Source organism: Scyliorhinus canicula, chromosome 4, assembly GCF_902713615.1.
Source record: "Scyliorhinus canicula chromosome 4, sScyCan1.1, whole genome shotgun sequence".
In the NCBI taxonomy this organism is placed as follows: domain Eukaryota; kingdom Metazoa; phylum Chordata; class Chondrichthyes; order Carcharhiniformes; family Scyliorhinidae; genus Scyliorhinus; species Scyliorhinus canicula.
In genome coordinates, this window is record NC_052149.1 from 181,246,701 (window position 1) to 181,269,082 (window position 22,382).

The 22,382-nt window shown below is 44.6% G+C and overlaps 1 protein-coding gene across 1 annotated transcript in view; it reads left to right on the forward strand.

Moving 5' to 3' along the window:
- The window catches only part of unc5a (unc-5 netrin receptor A), a 717,175-nt gene that overhangs the window by 325,364 nt on the left and 369,429 nt on the right, over positions 1–22,382 (forward strand). The window lies entirely within an intron of this gene.

Consider the following 22,382-nt stretch of genomic DNA (forward strand, 5'->3'; position numbering starts at 1 on the left):
TCGCGAGACGTTGCAAGGGGAAACCCACCCACAGGAGGCAGGATCACCTTTTAACAAATCTGCATATTAGAGCAAGGCAGGAAGCTTTACTTTAGTGTGCAGATTCCTGAGGTTTCAATACTTTTGCCTCGGGGACCTTGGGTGAGTGCTGTTTGGTACTGGTCCCCACAATGGGGGCTAGATGGAACGGCACTCATGGGGGTCTCCAAAAGGATCGGAGGCCCCCAGCTGCATGCCCTTTGGGCAGGGTGGTGGCCTGGCACTGCTGGTGCCCTTTGGTGTCATGGCAGCGCCAGCCGTGCACTCTGACAGTGCCACCTGGATGCCAGCCTGGCACTGCCAAGGTACCCAGGTGACACTGACAGCTGACGGGGCTTTGCCAGGGTGCCAGGTTGGTACTGCCACGGTGCTGTTTTTTGTGCATGCATGATCGGACTGGGGTTGCCTGTTATGGGTGGCGGGAGTGGGGAGGGGGGCGGAGGCTGGGGGGCAGAGGCCGGAGGACTCTCCCATGTTGGGTCCAGGCTGGGGGGAGGTTGGGGATTCTTTTTGGGGCCTCAGAGATCAGGATGCCATTTATAAATTGCGTCCCGATCTGTCGCCACAATCGGGGTGTTCTGGCGAGCCGCGCGTTCCTCATTCAGGCCCTTTAATCAAAGCGATTCATGTTGAATAGCCATGGGCGGGATTCCCCACCAGCGGGATTCTCCGTTCTGCCAGCGCCTGGGGGTTTCCCGACGGTGTGGGACTGCCCCACAGTGGGAAATCCCACTGACTGGCAGGCATAATGGAAAATCCCGCCGGCGGGTGGAGGCTGAAATGTGGCGTAGCGGGGCGGAGAATCCAGCCCCATGCATACGCGGCTAAAGATGCTCGCTCGGGGACTTTGTTCCCTTTTGGGAAGATCGCGCCCTTAGTCTCAGGAATGGATAATTCCACCAAAGGTTTCCCACCTGCAGCTGGCACATCTACATACAAACCCAAGTTGCAGCCCATGAATTTTCAGAATGATTGAAAATTAGCAGTCAGTTTTGTTCATTCATTTGTTGTTTATGTTGTTATTTAGCCCAGTCAGTTAATTAGATGGAAAGATTTCTACTCTAAATATGTAACTAAGCTGTATTTGTGACATGTTTACCTTTTATAAAGTCAATTTCTCACATACCTTAAACTTAAAACAAACTTGAAGTGATGCTGCACGTCATTTCGAAGACTATAGCAAGACTTTATACAAGGGCAGGGGATAAGTCTGGGTTTGCTCCATGCAACTACAAGGCTGGATTTAACGTTCATATCCCAGCCATGTTATCAGTAATATACCTAGATCTCATGGGGAAGAATGGAGACCGTCAGTGGCTTGGGGTGTAAGGCTAATTTACGACATAGAAGTTAAGGTACACTGAGGCAGGAAAGCTGGAAATAATCCTGAAATGTAACAATTCTGCTCTGGTAAATGTATAGTAATCCCAGTTAAAACAGGAAATAACAAACATGTACAACTCTCTGTCACAAAATAAATGAAAAGCAGCTTGCTGTGGCGTAACGTTGCTGGTAAATGACGGGAGATCATGCTCCCACTATCAACCTAGCACACCACGCCTCACAAGATCTAACGGGATCTCGCGAGACGTTGTGATGTGAAGCCTGCCCATTGTCTAAAAGGCCGGTAGTGTTATTGGATTACAGGGACAGGGTGGTGGCGTGGGCTGAAGTAGCATGTTCTTTCCAAGGGCCAGTGCAGACTCGATGGGCCGAATGGCCTCCTTTTGCACTGTCGGGATTCTGTGATTCTAAGACACAAAACGCATACACAGATCCAGCAGTAAAGTGTAAAAGGAGCAAAGGTGGCCTTGCTCCCTTTATATGGCATGAGCTGCTGTCAAGCATGCGAGTTTAAAGGTCCCACTGAAAGGGAGATGTTAAGTTTCTAAGGTCAGTGAATGGGCTGTGGGGATGGGAGTTCGGATATTGGCGGGGGGGCATCTGGACATTGGGGGGGTGGAGTCAGACATCAGGATGGGCCGAGGGAGTCAGATATCGGGAGAGGTAAGGCGAGTTGGAAAACGGAGGGTGGGGGAAATTGGGCATCAGGGGAATTGAACATTGGGGGTTGTTGCGGTCAGGGACCAGGCCAGGTCGGGAGGAGGGGCTCAGGATGGGTCGGGGACAACCTGTCATTCGGGTGGGGGGCTTGGTCAGGCTGGTGTGGGGCCACGCCGCGTCGGGTCGGGAAGTTAGGTTGAGGGGGCAGGGTAATACTGTAAGGGTAGGAATACAGTGGGGAGTGGAGTGCTTGGTTTTGGGGGGGGTGTATGGGGGAGTTTACTGGGAGGTGAGGGGATTCGGAGTATGGGGGTGTTCTGTGCGGGACTCAGACTGGTTGTTCAAAGAAGTTACTCTGAAGTTAGAAGTACTTTTCTTCCTTCTAACTCTTTCAGATTAAGTATAAATATTAAACTGGCAGAACTATCCAAAGTTACAAATTCAATTGCTTTGACAGATGGTTACCTGCCCAGCGCAATTGTCCAAGTGAAGTTAGCCCTTCTGGACAATTGCCGGGTAAACCATTACATGAAAACTTCCAGGAGGGATTCCTCAGCGCATCTTTGGGATACCCCTCTATTCAATGCCTGGGAGCCATTATGTTGTGGTCCATTGTGTTTAATCTCAACAGGTGTTAACTGTTGGGAGAGGGAGTTAGTTGAAGTTCCAGCCATCAAAATACTGTGCAGTGTCTTTAATTAGCGCAAACAGGAACTTCAAGTTGAATTTTCCCATATTTTTTCAGTGTCAAGTGCTGACTGAAACTCAGTGTGCAGCAATCCAGCTGCACAGCCAAGTTTTTAGTCCAGATTTTGAGCCACGCTGACAAAATTCAGGGAGCGTGGTTTATGTAGTTACTGTGGAGGGGCGGGTCCTGATAGAGCCGGAAATCGGGACACCTTCCAGTCAGCACGGATAATAAACCCACCCCAGATCCCGTCCCCCCCCTCAGCAAATAAAATGTGAACTCCGCCCCCAGTGGGTCTTCCCGGAGGGACCGCCCAAGCACTACCCCCTGATACAGGTTGGCACTGCCAGGAGGGCAGCAGTGTCTGTACCAGGGACCACTGCCTTGGACATGTTCCTCTCCCCCTGGGGGTTATACTTACCTTTGTGCCCCGGGGAGGGGGTGGGGGGGGGGGGGGGGGAGTGCGGGGGAGGGCCGTGGCGGGATGGCCTCGACTGATTTTCATTTTTCCAAACCTGTTCTAAACCTTGCTGACATGATGTCACATCAGTGAGGTTTGAATATTCAGTGAGGGGGGATCATATGGCGGGGTCTCAGTAACGAGAGTCCAATGTATGTAAATCTATTAAAATGAGGGTCTCGCTCTTTGTGGGTGCATACCTCATTACATCTCTGGTGAAGGGTGCGGAAAATCGGGAAACAAGATCTTGCCAGTGAGTTCTCTGAAGCGAACACAGGTGCAAAATTGTCCCCTTTAAGTGGCAATCAGCTATTTAAAAAATCTTTGGGTGGTGGCTCCAAGTGTTGGCTTCAACTTCTTGTGATAGCTGTAGAAATTTCTGTGTATTACATTTTATTTTCTGTTGCAGTAATGTTATTAAACACCCTGGTTTAAATTACATACAGACAGTGTGTCTACTCAAGTCGTAAAAGGTGAGGTCATCATTCATTCCAATCACTTACTTGGTTACAGATAAAGGGCTAATGGAATAGTAGTTTGATTGCTGGAGATGCTCTGGAGTTGATAATTTATGTGGGATTGTATTTGGTCCCAGCTAAGCAGGTCATGGAACTTAGTGGGATACCAATGATGTAACTAATGGCAGGTTCAAAGTCTGTCTGTAGTTTTGCAGTCTGTTATAGGATTTTAAGTTGAACAGCAGTCTTGTCAAATGCTGTTACGGTGAGCAGCAGTGCACAGGATCTGCTCTACTAAGGAACTCTCCTCTCCAAAAGGCTGTACAGCTAAGTAAATAAGCTGTTTTGTTAACTTTATTTATAAGTAGCGCGTGAACTTTATTGGGTTGCTTAATCGGAGTTAGTACCAGGCATACATAGTAAGTTCAGGATTTTTCCTTTTATTTAAGAACTGTTTAACTGATAATTGTAAAGCTGTTTCTTTATGTTGAACTGGTTAATTCTATGTTTAAATTAAAGTTTGTTTTAACATAAAAGATACATATTGGTCAGAGTTATTACTCCTGGGGTGAAATATCCTTTCCTCACAGTTTTACAAATTGAAAAATTGTTTGAGGTTCTCATCCGGTAGCCTAACGAAAGTTAGGGTCTGATTGGGTATCCCAACATTCTTCACCAAGATAGCATCTTGAGCCAAATGCAGGCTAAATTAGTGTTTCAGTTTAAGACACAATCTTGGCTATCGCTAATGACCTTTTGTTACTCAAAGTATTCAGTCAAAATTGCCATTTCATTCTTTGTTCCACAAAATATTTATTCCTAGATATAGTTGATTTAACTGCTGTACACCTAAGGTTGGGGGTGTCTTCAAAGCGTTGTACTTCATAAACACATTGCAATTCAGCTTAAATTTAGAATAAGGCTGAACTATCATCAGAATGGAATGAAGACATCTAAAACTTCCCAGAGAAGATAATCTCCATTTTGTTTTGCAATTTAGTAAGTAGTATTCAAGGTTGAATTCAGGCAAAACTGGGCTGTGTCCTTAAATCTCTTTAGGTAACCTCCATTCAGATTCCTCAATTTGGGCCCCGCAAAGTTAGCAGCAGTATGAAGTTGAGCTAGCTTCGCTCCGACAATAGGTTTTTCGTGTGAATTAGTCGTTGGGTGATTGGTGGTGACAAATGAGAATAAGGCAATTATTATATTGTCAAAAAAGGATCATAAGGTAATACATATATCCATTACTTATAGCTTAGTGCATGATTTGGTACATTTCAATTTTCTTCTCAATAAGTTTTATGGCTTTTTTTATGACTTTGCTGGTCTTTAGATAAAAGTTGTACTGGCGAAACATCATGAAGTTTTAGAATTCATTTTACGCTATGGCAGCAGCAATGGTGCAAATGAATTTTTACTTTGCGCCTTGAATTTAGCTGTGGCTGGGTGGTGGCACTCACATCTGAGTCAGAAAATTATAGTTTCAAACCCCATTGCAGAGAATTCATCACCAAACCCAGGCTGAATAATGCAGCACCGAGGAAGAACTGTTTTTGTAGAGGTACTGCCTTTCAGGCCAGATGCTAAACAGGTCTACTCAGCATATAAAAGATCTTGAAAAAAATATGAATTATTTCACTGCTCTGCCAAAATCTTTTTAGTCAGTCAATAATACTAAAAAATTAGTGAATGCTATGCCACACCCTGTTCTCACTGGGAGCAGGGGGTTGGAGGCAACGTAAAATTGGACAGCAGGGTGACACCGTCATGCATGTCTTCCCCGCTGGTGTTTTACCAATGGCGGAGGAGGTGTCCGGCAGCCGTTTGCCCATAGGCTAACTGAGGCTCTTAAGTGACCAATTAACGGCCGCATAAGAGATTCCTCCTTCCACCACATATTACGTGTGGCAGTGGGTGTCTGGGCCAAGTGACAAGGCGGCCAGATGAAATCTGGTATCTTGGTGACCATTAGGATTGGGGGGTGGGGGGGAGGGGGGGGGGGGTGGGAGGAGTGGGGGGATGTAACCTGTTCAGGCAACTTTTAGCCAATGGAAGCTTTCCCCATTGTACTCTACCCTTCCACCATGCTTCTCCCATCTAGCTGCTCACATTAATATGGAAATTTGCCAAATGTGGATCCCAGCCATTGTGGGAAGGTACTGGATCGCAACGACTCGCAAAATCCCGTTAGATCTCACGAGGTGTGGCAAGCTGAGCAAACCTTGAGAGAGGAACGCAGCACGGCCATTCAATCAGGAGATGATTAGAGTAAAATCTGGACATAGTGTCACAAGGCATAGAGGTTGCAACATATGTTGGAGATCTTTGATTAAGTTGAGAAATTAAAATATAAATAAGGCTTAATTACACATGAGGCACATGACAATTTTGATACTAACAATACAAAAGCAAAACAAAGTATAGAAAATATGCAGGGAGGCAAATGGATTAGAAAGCTAAGGAGAAGATGTGCACTTTCGGTGGATTGGCCATGCTAAAGAATTGCCCCATAGTGTCCAAAAACATGCAGGTTAGGTCGGGTTATGGGGATAGGACAGGGGTGTGGGCCGATGTAAGGTGCTCTTTCAGAAGGTCGGTGCAGACACGATGGACCAAACGGTTTCCTTCTGCATTCTATGGTTCCAAGATATGGAGAAAAAATGTCTGGCAACATATTGAGATTTTAAACATTGAAACAGTAAAAGGGCAGTTAAAGTGATGACGTGAGAAATTTGCACTTTGGTTTGGATGATGGCAAATTGTAAATCAGTATTTTGATTTTCAGAGAAGAGTTTGGCAGTGGTGTTGCTCGTTGTGTTCTCTGTTTAATTGGCACTGTTTATGGTGGTTAATATGGTCACCTTCCTTAATTCTAATTACGTTTGCTCAAGAGTCGCCAGGTATCTTTTGATACCGCCACAAAGTTCAAAACCGAATACTGATCAAAGACACAATACACCAGTTAGTATGTTCAAAATCAATGCTTATTTATTTACACACACAGTCAAATATACTCATGCACAAAACTCTACCAACTAAACTATCACTACTACTAAAGCCTATACTTAGCTTTGAGTGCCCACTCCGTCAGAGGAACAATGACCGTTGTCCGGTTCTGAGGCTACTGGGGTTGAGCTGGTACGGAATAGTAGCTAGGAGCGTCTGTCTCGTAGCGTGCGTCGACTTTGGACTTACTTGTTCTTGTGCAGTTGTTGGGCAGGTCTCTCCTCGCTGAGAGCCAAGGCCAAGAGAGCGATTCTCTCTTGGGGGCTTCTTCTTATCCCTGAAGGGGGCTTTGCGCGCTTTTGGGCGGGCCTTGAACTTGGCCCCAATTAATTGGACCGCATCTTGATTGTTCGTATCGATTTCCTCCAATAAAAGGGTGGGTGCCCTGATTGCTGGGCGTGTCCTAGGTGGCCAATGGCCTGCTTTGTTCTAGTCTCCTCTGGCGCCGGGGTATCTGCCTTAGTATCGTTTACCTCTTTTGTCCCCGGAGATGGCTCATTAGTATGGTAATGGCTTTGCAGTATCGGTCTACAGCTACGGCTCCAATCAACAGCCAAACCTTGCACCTGCTTGCTTTCTCAGCATTGTCCATTTTCCCTGAATTCTTTGCAAAGTGTCCATTTTGTAATCGGGACGTGGCCATCCCAGATGGCTACAGTGGGAATAATGGGAACAAGCGGACAACTTGGACCAAGAAGTTATGGTAGCGTAACTGGAAATGTTGGTGGAACACAAGATTCAAATGATATTGACAGGCATCTGAGGAAAACCAGAGAGGAAGTAGTGACAACAATCTTCCATACAGATATAGAAACTGTGCCAGAGAATTGAAGAACTGTCAATGTAAAATTATATAGAATACATAGTACAGAAACCGTCTATCTGGTCAAACTAGTCTGTGCTGGTGTCTATATTCTATATTAGACTGCTCACATTCTATCCATATCATCTCAGCCTTTATATATTTCTATTTCTTTATTTCCTTCCGTGCATCTCTCAACACGCTTCCTTCTGAAAGCATCTGAGCTTTTTGTCTCAACTACTTCCTGGAAAGTGAGTTCCATACACTAACCACTTTCCGGGTAAATATAAATTTCTCCTTACTTCTCCGTTCGATTCATTTGTAACTACCTTGTATTTATAGCTGCTAATTTTGGATTCTCCACAATTTCCAGCATTCTCACTGCACCCAATTTATTCAGACTTTTTAAATCCTCTCTTAGGTCACCCCAAAGTTTCTCTGAAGAGAAAGGTCCTTACTGTCATTCAATATTTCCCTATAGCTGTAATCTCGCAGTTCCAGTATATCCTTGTAATTGTATTTGCACTTCTTCCTGCTCGTCTATTTCCTTTTTTCTATATGGGGAGCGGAATAAATGTGGCTTGACCATAGTCCTGAATAATATTACCTCTGAATTCTGTACCCAGGGAAATAAATCCAAGTGCATTGTTGCTCATCTGTCATCTGATCTTTAATGTTTTGTTCACCTATGCACTTATATCCCTTTGCTCTTCTCCCCATTGAGTTTCCCATTTTATAAGTCATAGGCGATGTTACTATTTTTCCCTATCAAAATACATCACCTCACATTTATGTTGAAAGATTATTTTCCACTTAACTGCTCAGTCTGTAAGTTTCTTCTTGAATGATGTCACATTCTTCTCTGTATAAATTAGACCTTGCAGTTTGGTGTCACCTGAAAATTTTGAGTAAGAGTAACCTGTTCCTAAGTCAAAATTATTAAACCTTGTGCACCTTGTACACCAGTCACTGAAAGTAAGCCTGCACGTGCTGTAGGCGATAAAGGCAAATATTATGTTGGCCTACATAGCAAGAGAATTTAAGTGTAGGAGCAGGGATCTCTTGCTGCAATTATACAGGGCCTTGGTGAGACCACACCTGAAATATTGTATGCTGTTTTGGTCTCCATATCTGAGGAAGGATGTTCTTGCAATAGAGGGAGTGCAGCGAAGGTTTGCCAGACTGATTCCAGGGATGACGGGACTGACGTGTGAGAGAGAGTGAATTGGTTAGGATTTTATTTGCTGGAGTTCGGGAGAATGAGGGGGATTCCGACAGACACCTATAAATTCTAACAGGACTAGACAGGGTAGATGCAGGAAGGATGTTCCCGATGGTGGGTATCTACAAACAAGGGTCTCAGTCTAGGGATAAGGAGTAAGCCATTTAGGACTGAGATGATGAGGAATTTTTGCACCAAGAGAGTGATGAATCTATGGAATTCTCTACCACAGAATGCAACTGAGGACAAAACAGTGGGCGCGATTCTCCGCCCCCCACGACGGGTCAGAGAATAGCGGGAGGGCCTTCCCGACATTTTTCCCGACCTCCCGCTATTCTCCCCCACCCCCCACGGCAGCCCCACGACACGAATCGCTGCTCGCCGTTTTTTTACGGCGAACAGCGATTCTCCCCTATCCGATGGGCCGAGTTCCCAGGCCTTTACGGCCGTTTTCACGAACTCAAACACACCTGCTCTCACCGTTCGTGGACACGGCCGCAAAGTGCCGTTCTGGAGAACCATGTCATCGATTAGCATGGGCCCGCGATCAGTGGGCACCGATCGAGGGCAGCGGGTCCGAACCCCGCGCACTCTTTGTTCCTCCGCCTCCCCGCTGGATCAGACCGCGGGGCGGCTGAGGGGCATGACGGCCCGCGCATGCGCGGGTTTCACGCATATGCGTGATGACGTCATCCGCGCATGCGTGGGTTGGAGCCGTCCAATCCGCGCATGTGCGGCTGACGTCATCGTGCGCGTCAGCCGCCGTTACCCTTGGCGCGCGGGCTTAGCGAAGTTCGCTAAGCCTGCGATGCCGTGGTTCACGGGGCCCCGCTGCTAGCCCCGACCGGGGAGCAGAATCGGGTCCCGGGAGGGGGCGCGGAGGCTGCCGTGAAACACGGCCAGTTTCACGGCAGCCTTCACGACTCTCCGCATTTGCGGAGAATCGTGCCCAGTATGTTTTCAAGGAGTTAGATGTAACTCTTGGGGCTAAAGGGATCAAAGGATATGGGGGTAAAGCAGGAACAGGTTAGTGAACTGGATGATCAGCCATGATCATAATGAATGGTGGACAGGCTTGAGGGCCGGATGGCCTACTTCTCCTATTTTCTTTCTATATTATCCAAAGGCCGACAGCCTAACAGTGAAGTTCGGTTCAGGGTTGAATTATTTGGTTTACCTCAGACAGTCCAACGGAGAAGCACTAAATGCGGTAGTGAGCGAGACTTGCCGGGTGCTTCCTGATGGCTGACCAGGTGAGACCGTGACCATTATCAAATGGCAATTAGGGATGTTTATGATGCCCCACGGGCTTCACGGCTGTCCAACCAGCTGGTACGCCTGAACAACGCTTAGGAAATCCCCGCTAACCAGGGAAAGCCGCTCTTAAACCGCTCCCTCTGAGCAAATCCAAGACAGCTCACAGCCATGCCACCGCTCGGGCAAGCCCCTTGTTTCGGTGGAGGTGGAGTTGTGACAGGACACCCTGTTTCCCTGAGGGGGTCAGAAGGTCAACCAGAGATCAGCCTGTGCACCCCGGGGACTCCCCTACTCCCCCGAGCACTTGTGTACCAGCTCCAGTGTCCCTGGGGTACGTGCTCGATTTCGAAGATGGCTACTCGCCTCCTCCAATCACACACTAGCCATTGCGCTAGCTTCACGGATTTAAATAGGTGTGCCAAAGGGCACCCACAAGACCACCTCTGGGGAGCCAGGGCACCCACATGACCACCTCTGGGGAGCCAGTTAGATCATGCAGGCAGTTAGGGGGTCTGTCCCATTGACAATATGGAGATCAACCTCAATTGGTGAAACTTGGCACCTCGCCATGTTTCGGCAGGATCCGGACCAGCAGGCCGGTTAGACCAGAAACTGGTTGATGCCTAGTTTGGATGCCGATTTTGGCCTCACCCGCAAACTAACCGGCTGCACCAGGTGCACCGCGGCCGATAGATCGCACCCCGTCTAGAAATTGGGTGGGAAACATTATACTGCTATGTTGGTCCTTGGAAATAATAGACAAAATTAAAATAGACAATAGCACAGTAGTTAGCACTGCTACCTCACATGCCAAGGACCTGGACTCGATTCCGACTTTGTGTGATGGTCTGTATGGAGTTTGTACGTTCTCCCCGTGTTTGCGTGGGTTTCCTTTGGGTTCTCCAGTTTCCTCCCACAGTCCAAAGATGAGCAGGTTAGGTGGATTGGCCATGCCAAAATTGCCCCTGAAAGACCAAAGGTTGGGTGGGTTACGGGGGTGGGGCAGACGAGTAGGCTGAGGTAGGGTGCTCTTTCGGAGGGTCAGTGCAGACTCGATGCGCTGAATGGCTTCCTTCTGCACTGTAGACATTCTATGAATTCTCCTATCTGGGACTAAGTCCGATTCCATTGGTGAGGACACTGTGGAAGGTGACAGGAATGCACACCATCAGTGGAATTCTCCGTCGGCGGGATCCTACAGTCCATCGGCAGTGCACCCACACCTGCAGATTTCGCAAAGGCATAGGGTGGCCACAGAACCCCATTGGCCAGCTGCGGGAATGGAGAATCCTGCAGCAAGTGAGGGCGTGACGCCGGAAATTGCGTCAAGCAGACTGGAGAATCCCGCCCCATGTCTTCCATCCGTGATGTAATTAATTACACATCTGGGTTTTGTGCTATCTTCCACGGTGGGGTGGACTTGATGGTGGGGGAGCTGCATTATAGCCTTGTGCCACATTGAAAATGTGTCCGACATCACGGATCCACCATTGAAGAAGATGGACCTCCAGGAATACTCTTGAGGATGGAAGCTGGTCCTCTTTGAATACATTGAAGCTGGAAAATCCACCTGATAGATAGAACATAGAACAGTACAGCACAGAACAGGCCCTTCGGCCCTCGATGTTGTGCCGAGCAATGATCACCCTACTCAAACTCACGTATCCACCCTATACCCGTAACCCAACAACCCCCCCCCCCCAACCTTACTTTTCAGGACACTACGGGCAATTTAGCATGGCCAATCCACCTAACCCGCACATCTTTGGACTCTCCCCTAGATGCTCCCCCCCACTCACTGCTGTGGTGTTATAGAGTTCAGGGTCGCCTGCGGCCTCCATCTTAAACTCCAAAGAGCAGCACAAGTATGAAGTTACTGTGAAAAGTCTCTAGTCGCCACATTCTGGTGCCTGTTTGGGTAAGCTGGTACGGGAATTGAACCTGTGCTGCTGGCCTTGTTCTGCATCACAAACCAGCCATCTAGCCCACTGAGCTAAACCGATGTGTTCTGGACCAACCTGTTTTCCAACTGGCATGAGAGAGAATCGGGCATGGGGGAAGATTCTGATCAGGCTACTTTTGCATTCCATTTGCAGGATGCAAATCAGTTTCACGCCGGCTTCCAGCAGGATTCCTGATCCGCCATGGTGGAAACCATCGGAATATTCTGCAGTAAATTCATGCCAGCGTGAATCTGATATTTAGAATGCCTGCCAAATTCCTCTTCCCACGCTCCCCCCGCCCGCCATTGATCCTGCCAGCGGAAACATGGGAGAATTCCGCCCAATATCTTTGGCATTTCATTAATATCTTTGCACTCGTTCCTAGCAACCTCCTAAAAAACCCTGTGCTGTAATTAAAATATACTGCCTGGTTTGCATATCACAGAAGTGCCTAAGCACCATAGACAGTGAAGAAACAGTTTAGCAATATTCAGCCCATCACCCTTTAATGGCAAGACCATACTGAAGTGTCTATAATGTAAACATACAAACTTGGAGCAGAATATGCCTGAAAACTCACAAAATTAGTCTGAGAAGATTGGGAAGGAGATTAGCCAAAAGCAGCAAGACATTGTGGTTCATTGTGCGGAAATGTAGGTGGGAATTCGTGCTGAGATTAGAAGGCCAGATTTATGGGGAGTTAAAATGAGGTTGGAAGATTTACCTAACTTTATCTCAAGCTTTAGCCTTTAGGACAACTCACACTGTGAAATACAGTTCTGGAGTTACAAGTTTCCAGGTTAAAAAAGAAAAAGGTCAGAAGTAAACCCGTCAGGAGATAAGAATAATCTTCAACTGATTCTGCGAGAGTTAAATATCTACTTAGAGGAGAGTTTAAAATATACACAATGTGAAATGTATTACTTCAGTTGTGTTAAAAGTGCTGTGGTTTAAAGTATAAATTGTCTATAAAAAAATAATGTTTAATCAAAAGTGCTTTTAATCTGGTCTTACTGTTAAAGTTTGATTACATGTAATCTTGTTGGGTCATCCTTTCAACTATTAATTAGATGTTTGAATTTATTTTTAAAAGTTATTGATCTCTACGGGGATTGTAAACTGTATGTATACCCGAGATGAATACCCGAGATACTCAAATTGTTATAATGCCAGAGATGGGGTTGATTTATTTAGAGAGAACACTGCAGTACTCTTCCTAACAGTTTCCACACAAATGAATATTTGGCATTGAATAATTACATTAAACAACAGCCCTATTACTGCAATCATCTTTCTTTCTTGTACAGTATTTGGAAATCTTAAAATAACTATTTTCAAGCTGGTGACACTAACATTCAAAAGCACTGAGTCAAATTATATACAGTGCTCTATTTATTTTATGTGAAATGTTGATAAATGCATCCATGTAAAAATCTTCAACTGTGCAATTTTATGTTTGAGGATATGAAGCAAATGTTATATTCTAAATTACTAATAAATCGGAATATTGTATTTTCTGGCTGACTAATTTTATGATGATGATTAAGCTTGACTTTATCCATGGAAGGTTTGAATGCAATTACTGTGCAAATATTCAGAAGCAAGTTCAATTTAGAGCCTGAGAATTATTAATATTGATCTGGAATGGTGCTGATCCAATTTTATTGATTATTCATCATTTTATGGGTCACTCATGAGAGTCTTTACCAAACTGACTCTTTTTGATTTCACTCGTACTGCTGTGCACTGGTGTGAAAAATGAGCTTTCATTTTAAAATACCTCCTCGTGTGCAATATATTTAATAATTGTATCTACATATGAAGTGAATATTGCAATGCACTGAAGGCATGTCGTTTCACTAATGTGCAAAACCACCTATAACATTTTGGACACTTTTCTGGGGGCACACTGAGTGTCCTTGTAACTTCAAAATGGTACCTAGCAGGCAGATCACAATGTCAGTTCAAGCACAATGCTGTTTTGATAGCTTGCAGTATCAATTTGGAACTCAGTTCTCCAGTTAATGCACTTCCTTAACTGCACACAACTAAACACATACACTTTTTAACCAGATCATCAACCACTTTAGGGTCAGTTGTGGGTTGATTTCCTTTGGTTGTTATGGTGATCCTCCAAGTGACTGGTGCTTTATGCTGTTGTGTATTAAGTTGCCAAAGTCTACAACAAGTAATGAGATAGGTGCTGAATGACTTGCTTCAAGGCTTCTGCACAAACCAATTGCTGCAAGACAGGGGTATACCTTGGATTCGGGCATCACTCGGGAAATGATAGGACAAGCTCATAGAAGAGGGAGGAGGGGCAAGGGGAGAAGGGTTCCCAGCAGCAGACCATATCTTTCCAGGTTGTTCATTTGCTATTCTCCTGCCTGAACCTTAGTAAGGAAAAACGTACAAGGTGTTCTGGCTTCAATAAGGATGTTCTCACTGAAATCTGCTGTAACCAATACAGTAATATCAGAGCGCAGCAAGGATGTATTTTCAGTGACTATGAAGATGACCATGACCTTTGAGGAAACATTTGCAAGCCATAATTTGCCATTCTTAAGCAGGAATCCTTACTGAAAATGAGTGCTGAGGGTAGAAATATGAGGATTACGGATACCCCAAAGTGATGGAAAAAGTGATTATAGTGTTGATATTATCCCCGGTGTCAGTTATGTTTCGATATATTATTACACAAGAATGGTGATGGCATAGTTTTATTACATTTTTGTTGCTACGACAGATGTCACAACAGACATTGATAGCAAATCTACTGCACTCTGCTGAAGTTAATCAAGGATTAATGATTATGAAATGATTACTGCGAAGCATTGAGTAATAATTTAGAGCGAGTTACAAGAAATTAATAGTCAGTGTGTACTGTCTGAAATATGCTTATTGCATTCCTGTCATATTCTTCAGCTTGCTTTTTTAAGTAGGTTAACATACTCATAAATATTACGGATAGAGAAATGTCTTGCTATCAAATTAACGATTCATTAATATAGCCAATAGTAATTTTGTGAGCGCCACAAAGGATCCAGCACGAGTTTTTAGAATTGAAAGAAATAACTTTATTTACAGTTACATACATGCAGCAGTGCTCCACCACTGCTCACTCCTCTCGCTCTCACTGGTTCCACACTGGCCAGCTCTATTTATGCAGGTGACTCTGCTAATGATTTCTCCGCTCCCCTTACTGGGGAAGCTCATACTCACTAATGATTATGGGATTGCCATTAGTCCCCAGCCAATAGTAATCAGGCAGGTAATAACAAGTAATTTCTGACTTCAAATAAAATCTATGTGTTACAGCACAGAAACAGTCAATTTCACTTGTTAAGTCTGAGCCCTTGTAGCTGACATCTGTCAATGTCAATTATATTATTAGTACATCATTGTTCTTAGAAAGTTATATCTTTCCTCGGGTTCCGTAAGCAAGTTATTTTAATTATCCTTGGTACGACCATTATGTAGTTTAAATGTAGAAACTGTGTAAGTTGCTGACCTGATCCATAACGATGACATTTGTTTCTAAAATACGCTGCAGTCTTCCAGAAGCCACAAAACATTGTCAAACAGCAGGGTAATCAATAAATAAGAGCTTTAACCAGCAAGTTCTATGAAAGAATCTCATGAAATATAGCAGTCCAGGTTGGCACCATCATGTTCACTTCGATATCAACTCTTCCTAGTGGCAGGCAGAAGCACAATTGGCTTTTCTGCTGAAGACGTCCAAACTCTACTTCAAGGGGTACAAGGAAGGAAATTCATATTCTTGTTTTTTTTTAACAAGCCATACACCAACTTTGGTTGTGCTGTCTGCAGAGAGGCAAGACTCTGACTGTCAAGGCCCTCATCCACTTCTGCCTTGTCTTTTTAAAAAATATTTTACTTTTTCCAATTAAAAGACAATTTTTACGTGGCCAATCCACCTACCCTGCACATCTTTAGATTGTGGGGGCGAGACCCACGTAGACATGGGGAGAATGTGCAGACTCCACACGGACAGTGAAACGGGGCAGGGATCGAACCTGGGTCCCCAGCGCCATGAGGCAGCCACTGTTCCGCCCCAGCGTCATACCTTCTTAATATGTGTTGTTGCAAAATATCTTCCTAATTTCCTTTCAAAACAATATATGGACCCAGGTTGAACAATGGTGTGTGGCCTCTCTATATAAAAATATTTGCTTTATCTTACCCTTTATGTTTTGCTCAGTCTTAAGTGTGCATTTTGTTGTTACTATCGTGACAATTAACGCTGGAAAAATGTAATGTTTGCCTTTTCAAAAGCCATTAATACTCTTGAGGACATCCATCATGTCACCTGGCAACATTCTCAGTTCCAGTGAAAAATGTCCCAACCTTTCAGGTTTCTTTTAATGGTGATAGCTGAACCTTGGAATGATGCTATTAAAATTTGTTTTACAGTTGCTTATGTTTTTCCAATTTGGGGTGGCCAAAACAGTACATACAATTCCAAATGTAGATTAACTAGTGTCTTGTAGATGTTTAACATGTTTTTTGCCTTATTTGTCTCCAAATGCAAATATAAGAATTATGTTTGTCTTTCTATGGTTTTATCTGAATGTATTATCTTTAATGAAATTATGAAGCTCTTTGCTCCTCTATTCTGTTCAAAAGGTTTCTCTGTGAACTTGACTTAAATTTCAGTAATAGAGACCATAAAAATGTGCTTTTTACTAAGCAGTTTAAAAAAAACATTTTACTATGCCGTAATAATCAGTGTTACTTTCTTCAGCACTAATTATTTTGTTTGCAGAGTTCGTAAACTGATTTAAAATGCAAGTATTTCATTAAGTTTTATGCAAAATGTCCCTGTTTTTATGTGCTTTGCCCAAACAAGAACACTAATAGTTTCAAAATTATGATCAGTCATAAATCTTTAATATTTCAATTTGAACAATATAAATCGTATAATTGAAATTCTAAACAAAGTAAAAGTGTAGTGAGATTTTTATAACCCAATATTAATGCAAAATGACAAGTTGTTATTAATTATATATTTATTTTATCTATTCGTTCACGGGAAGAGGGTGTTGCTGGCTGGGCCAGCATTTACTGCCTATCCCTAATTTCCTTTGAGCAGATGATAGTGAGCCACCTGCTTGAATATCTGCAGTCCATATGTTGTTTGTACACCCACAGTGCTTTTGCCGAAGAGAGTTCCAGGATTTTGAGCCAGTGACAGTGAAGGAATGGCGATATACTTCCAAGTCAGGATGGTGTGTAGCTTGGAGGGAAACGTGCAAGTGGCGGTGTTGCCATGAATCTGCTTATCCTTCTAATTGGTAGTTTGGAAGGTGCTGTTGAAGGAACCTTGGTAAGTTGTGCATTTTATAGGTAGTACATGCAACTGCCACTGTCCATCAGTGGTGGAGGGAGTGAAGGTATAAGGTGGTGGATGGGTGCCAATCAATCAGGCTGATTTGTCTTGGATTTAGTGTAGTTCGAACTGCACTCATCCAGGCAGGTGGAGAGTATTCTATTAAACTTTTCACTTGTGTCTCAAAGGGGGTCAACTGGCTTTGGGGAGGGGGGAGTGAAGTGTTAGCTAGTGTAGACTTGAGAGATGAACAGACACTTCCAACACTGATGAAGGTTCAACTCAATATTATTAACTACTTCTAACTAACTAACACACGATGACTGTGGGTCTAAATGATGCTAACTTAAACTAGAGACCTAAGCCTTGTCCGAACCAGTTGATTCTCTCAGCACGTGTTGTAAGTCTGTGCAGGGTTGGATGAGTTCTTGTTACACTCAGAGGCAGCACCCAGAATGAGCGGGAACCATGGTGCTCTCTGCCTTTATAGTATGTGTATTCTAACGTGATTGGCTGCGGTGTTTGTGCATGATGATTGGTCCCTGTGTGTGTCCATCAGTGTGTGTCTGCACCATGATATACTGGTGTATATTATGACAGGGAGATGAGTTCCACACTGCAGAATTCCCAGCCCCATACCTGCTCTTGTAGCCACAGTATGTATATGACAGTTCTTGTCCTATTTCTGGTCAATGGGAACCCCCAGGATGTTGATCGGTGGAGATTCAGTGATGGCAATGCCATTGAATGTCGAGGGGCGATGGACTTGGCACTTTGTGAAATGCAAATGTTGCTTGTCACTTACCCGCCTAAGCCTGAATATTATACAGGTCTTGCTGCATATGGACAAAGACTCGTTCAGTATCTGAGAGGTTACGAATGGTGCTGAAAATTGTGAAATGTTCTTATCCAGGAATGGTGATGGTGCTGTCTGGGACATTGTCTATAATATGTGATCCAGTGAGTATGACTACAGAAGGCGCTTGCTTGACTAGTCTGAGGAATAGTTCTCCCAATTTTGACACAAGTGCTCAGATGTTAGTAAAGAGGATGTTGCAGGGTCAACAGGGATGTGTTTGCAATTGCCTTTTCCCAGTGCTTCGTCCTTTTTTTTGGCTGGTTCATCCGGTTTCATTACTTTTTTAAAACTCTGTATTAGTCTTATGCAACTTTCTTGGAAATTTGAGAGGCCATTTAAGAGTCAACTGCATTGGTCTGGAGTCACATGTCTGCCAGACCAGAGAAGGATGGCAAATTTCTTTCCTTAAGGGCATTGGTGAACAGATGATTTTTTTTAATGACAATCGACAGTAGTTTTGTGGTCACCATTACTGAGACTTTTAATTGAATTTAAATTCCACCAGCTGCCATGGTAGGACTTGAACCCATGTTGCACGAGCATTAGCCTGGGTATCTGGATCACCAGCATGCCACCAATGTCAAAAGTTCCACCAGTGCTACATTGAGAAGTTCGAAGCTTTTGTTTTAGATCCCATCACTAAACACTTTTCCTTTAAAACTGAGACAAGTTTCCATCTCCTGTCACTTGATCAGGCTGAATAAGTCTGGGCAGGTTCTTGGCATGATTTTCAACCCATACATGAGTTTTAAACCCCATGTTAAATCCATCATCAAAGTCATTTACGTATATTTCCGCAAAGTCTGCGTCTATCTCCCCTCCACTGTTAACCATGCTTTTGAAGTGAAATAATGGGCAGTAGTGAGCAATAACATCTTTACCTCAATTCCATGTTTGAAGGTATGCCACTCATAGATCATAGAATTTACAGTGCAGAAGGAGGCCATTCGGCCCATCGAGTCTGCCCCGGCTCCTGGAAAGAGCACCCTACCCAAGGTTAACACCTCCACCCTATCCCCATAACCCAGTAACCCCACCCAACACTAAGGGCAATTTTGGACACTAAGGGCAATTTATCATGTCCAATCCACCTAACTTGCACATCTTTGGACTGTGGGAGGAAACCGGAGCACCCGGAGGAAACCCACGCACACATGGGGAGGATGTGCAGACTCCGCACAGACAGCAACCCAAGCCGGAGTCGAACCTGGGACCCTGGAGCTGTGAAGCGATTGTGCTATCCACAATGCTGCCCTATATCTGTATCATCTCTGTATTATTAGATCATACCCAGTAAAGAGCAGGGACTGTGATTTCAAGGACAATGCTTTATTTTGTTGGAAAAAAGTAATTGTGTCATTTGTAAAGAGACCAACCGGTACACTATGCAGCACTGAGAGGGTCTGGACAACTGGCACACGCCAATTATGGGCTGACAACAGAGTTTCTGGCTGCAGGAGACTGGTGTGAAAAACAAACTAAACCTGTGGTGACGAGCGCAGCGTTGGAAACGAGCAATTTGGATACCTTCCTTTTGATCCTGAAAATGCCAATATACGAGTACAAGAATTATGATCTGGTGCAGCTGACAGGAATGTGGTCGGCACGGTAGCATAGTGGTTAGCACAGTTGCTTCACAGCTCCAGGGTCCCAGGTTCGATTCCCGGTTTGGGTCGCTGACTCTGCGGAATCTGTATGTTCTCCCCGTGTCCGCGTGGGTTTCCTCCGGGTGCTCCGGTTTTCTCCCACAGTCCAAAGATGTACAGGTCAGGTGGATTGGCCATCCTAAATTGTCCATAGTGTCCAAAAAGGTTGGGTGAGTTACTGGGTTACGGGGATAGGGTGGAGGTGTCGGCGAGGTTGGGCTGCTCTTTCCAGGGGCCGGTGCGGACTCGATGGGCTGAGTAGCATCCTTCTGCACTGTAGATTCTGTGACACTCATTTTTGGACCCGATATTTAAATTCATTTTGTCAGACTTCCTCTGCAGAATTTTATTTGCGAGTCAAAAATGACAGAATTTGCAACTTATGTGACAACTAAGGCTTTGGTGAACAACTATCTTTTTAAACTCTTCTACTAATTTAATGGGACAGTTAACTAGACCCAAACCAGACCGAGTTGTTGCGTACTCTTGTAACAGCTGTCAGGATTCACAATATGCCAGAATTCGAATTTCCGAGTTAAACTGGGGATTTAATTTTTATTCATGATGTGGCGATGCCGTCGTTGGACTAGGGTTAGCACAGTAAGAAGTCTTACAACACCAGGTTAAAGTCCAACATGTTTATTTCAAACACTAGCTTTCGGAGCACTGCTCTTTCCTCAGGTCCTAATTTTTATTCAACATGGGATGGGAACTGCCCCCATCTTTGCTTTGAATCTTTTATTTCTGGTTTATATCAGCAGCCACAGAGCCCCTCCAGAGTCCTCTACTGCTGTTGAGACAGTTAATAATTGGCTCATTTTGCCCCAATCCAAGAATCACAATGTGTCAGATTTTCTTGGTTCACACAGTTTCATTTTGCCTACAGGTTGAGACAGTGAGGTTGGACTTCATGGCAGAAATACAGAATTGGTACAACAAACAAGGAGGCCATTCTGCCCGCCATGGCTGTGCCAGCTCTCTGTGGGAGCAATTTACCAAGTGCCTTTCCCTTGTCTCCTCCCGCAGCCTGCACATGCTCCCTTTTACAGATAACAATCCAATTCTCGCTTGAACGCCTCGAATGAACATTCCCTCACGCCACTCTGAGGCATTGCATTCAAGATCCTAATAACTCAAATGGTTTTCCTTATGTTGTCATTGCTTCTTTTGTCAATTACCTTAAATCGGTGCCCACTTGTTCTCGGCAGTTCCACCAATGAGAACAGTTTCCTCTACTTTGTTAGACTCAAGATGATTTAAAAAATGAATAAATTTAGAGTACCCAACTCAATTGTTTTCCCGTTAAGGGGCAAAATAACGTGGCCAATTCATCTACCGTGCACATCTTTGGGTTGTGGGGTTGAGACCCATGCAGACATGGGGAGAATGTGCAAACTCCACACGGACAGTGACGCAGAGCTGGGATCGAATCCGGGTCCTCAGCTCTGCGAGGCAGCAGTGCTAACCACTGCGCCACAGTGCCGCCCCTAACTCCAGATGATTTTGAATACTCTATCAAATCGCTTCTCAATCTTATTTTCTCCAATGAAAGCTTCTCCAGGCTATCAATGTAACTGGCACAGTGGTTAGCACTGCTGCCTCTCAGCTCCAGGGTCACGGAATCAATTCCGGCCTCGGGTGACTGTCTGTGTGGAGTTTGCATTTTCTACCCGTATCTGCATGGGTTTCCTCCAGGTACTCTGGTTTCCTCCCAAAGATGTATAGGTTAGATTGATTGGCCATGCTAAATGGCACCTTAGTGTCCAAAAGGGGTTAGGTTGCATTACTGGGTTTATGGGGATAAGGTGGAGGCATGGGCTTAAGTAGGGTGCTCTTTCCAAGGGCTGGTGCAGACACGATGGGCCGAATGGCCTCCTTCTGCACTGTAAATTGTACTTCTGTGATCCGTCTCGCCATTCTTGTGAATCTTTTCTGAATGATCTCTCATACCTTCACAGTTTTCCTAAGGTATGCCCCCAGGACTGGATGTAATACCCCAGTTGAGGCCAAACTATTTCCTTCAATTTATACTCTGTGCCCCTATTAATAAAATCTGGAATAAGTATGTTTTATCAACCACACCCTCAATCTGTCCTGTCAGCTTCAATGATTTAAGCATTTATATACCCTGGTCCCTCGGCTTCTGTACTTTCTTTAGAATTCTACCTTCTCCTTATTCTTCCTTTCAAATTGAATGTCTTCACAATTCCCTATATTCATTTTCAATTGTCACTTGTTCGCTCATTCTGTCTTCTTTGGAAATTTTACAATATCCTCCGAGTTCACAATGCTTCCAAGTTTTGTATCATGTGCAAGTTTTAAAGTTGTTCCCTGTTCACCAAGGTCTAGGTCATTATATATTGCATCTTGTGCCAGCCTGGTAGTGCCAAGGTGCCCATGTGACACCAGCAGTGTCAGGGTGCCATCCTTCCCAGGGGCTGCTGATCTATTGGGAGACTCCCCATGTGCCGTTCCACCTGGTCCCCATTAGTGGGGACCAATATTGAACAGTGCTCTGACAGATCAGGCACTCCCTAAGCCTTGGGTAGATCAGGGGAGTACATATTAGAGTGAAACTAACTATTTAGTCTAATGTGCAGATTTGTCAAATACTGATCTCGCCCATAATGGATGGGATCCAGATCATG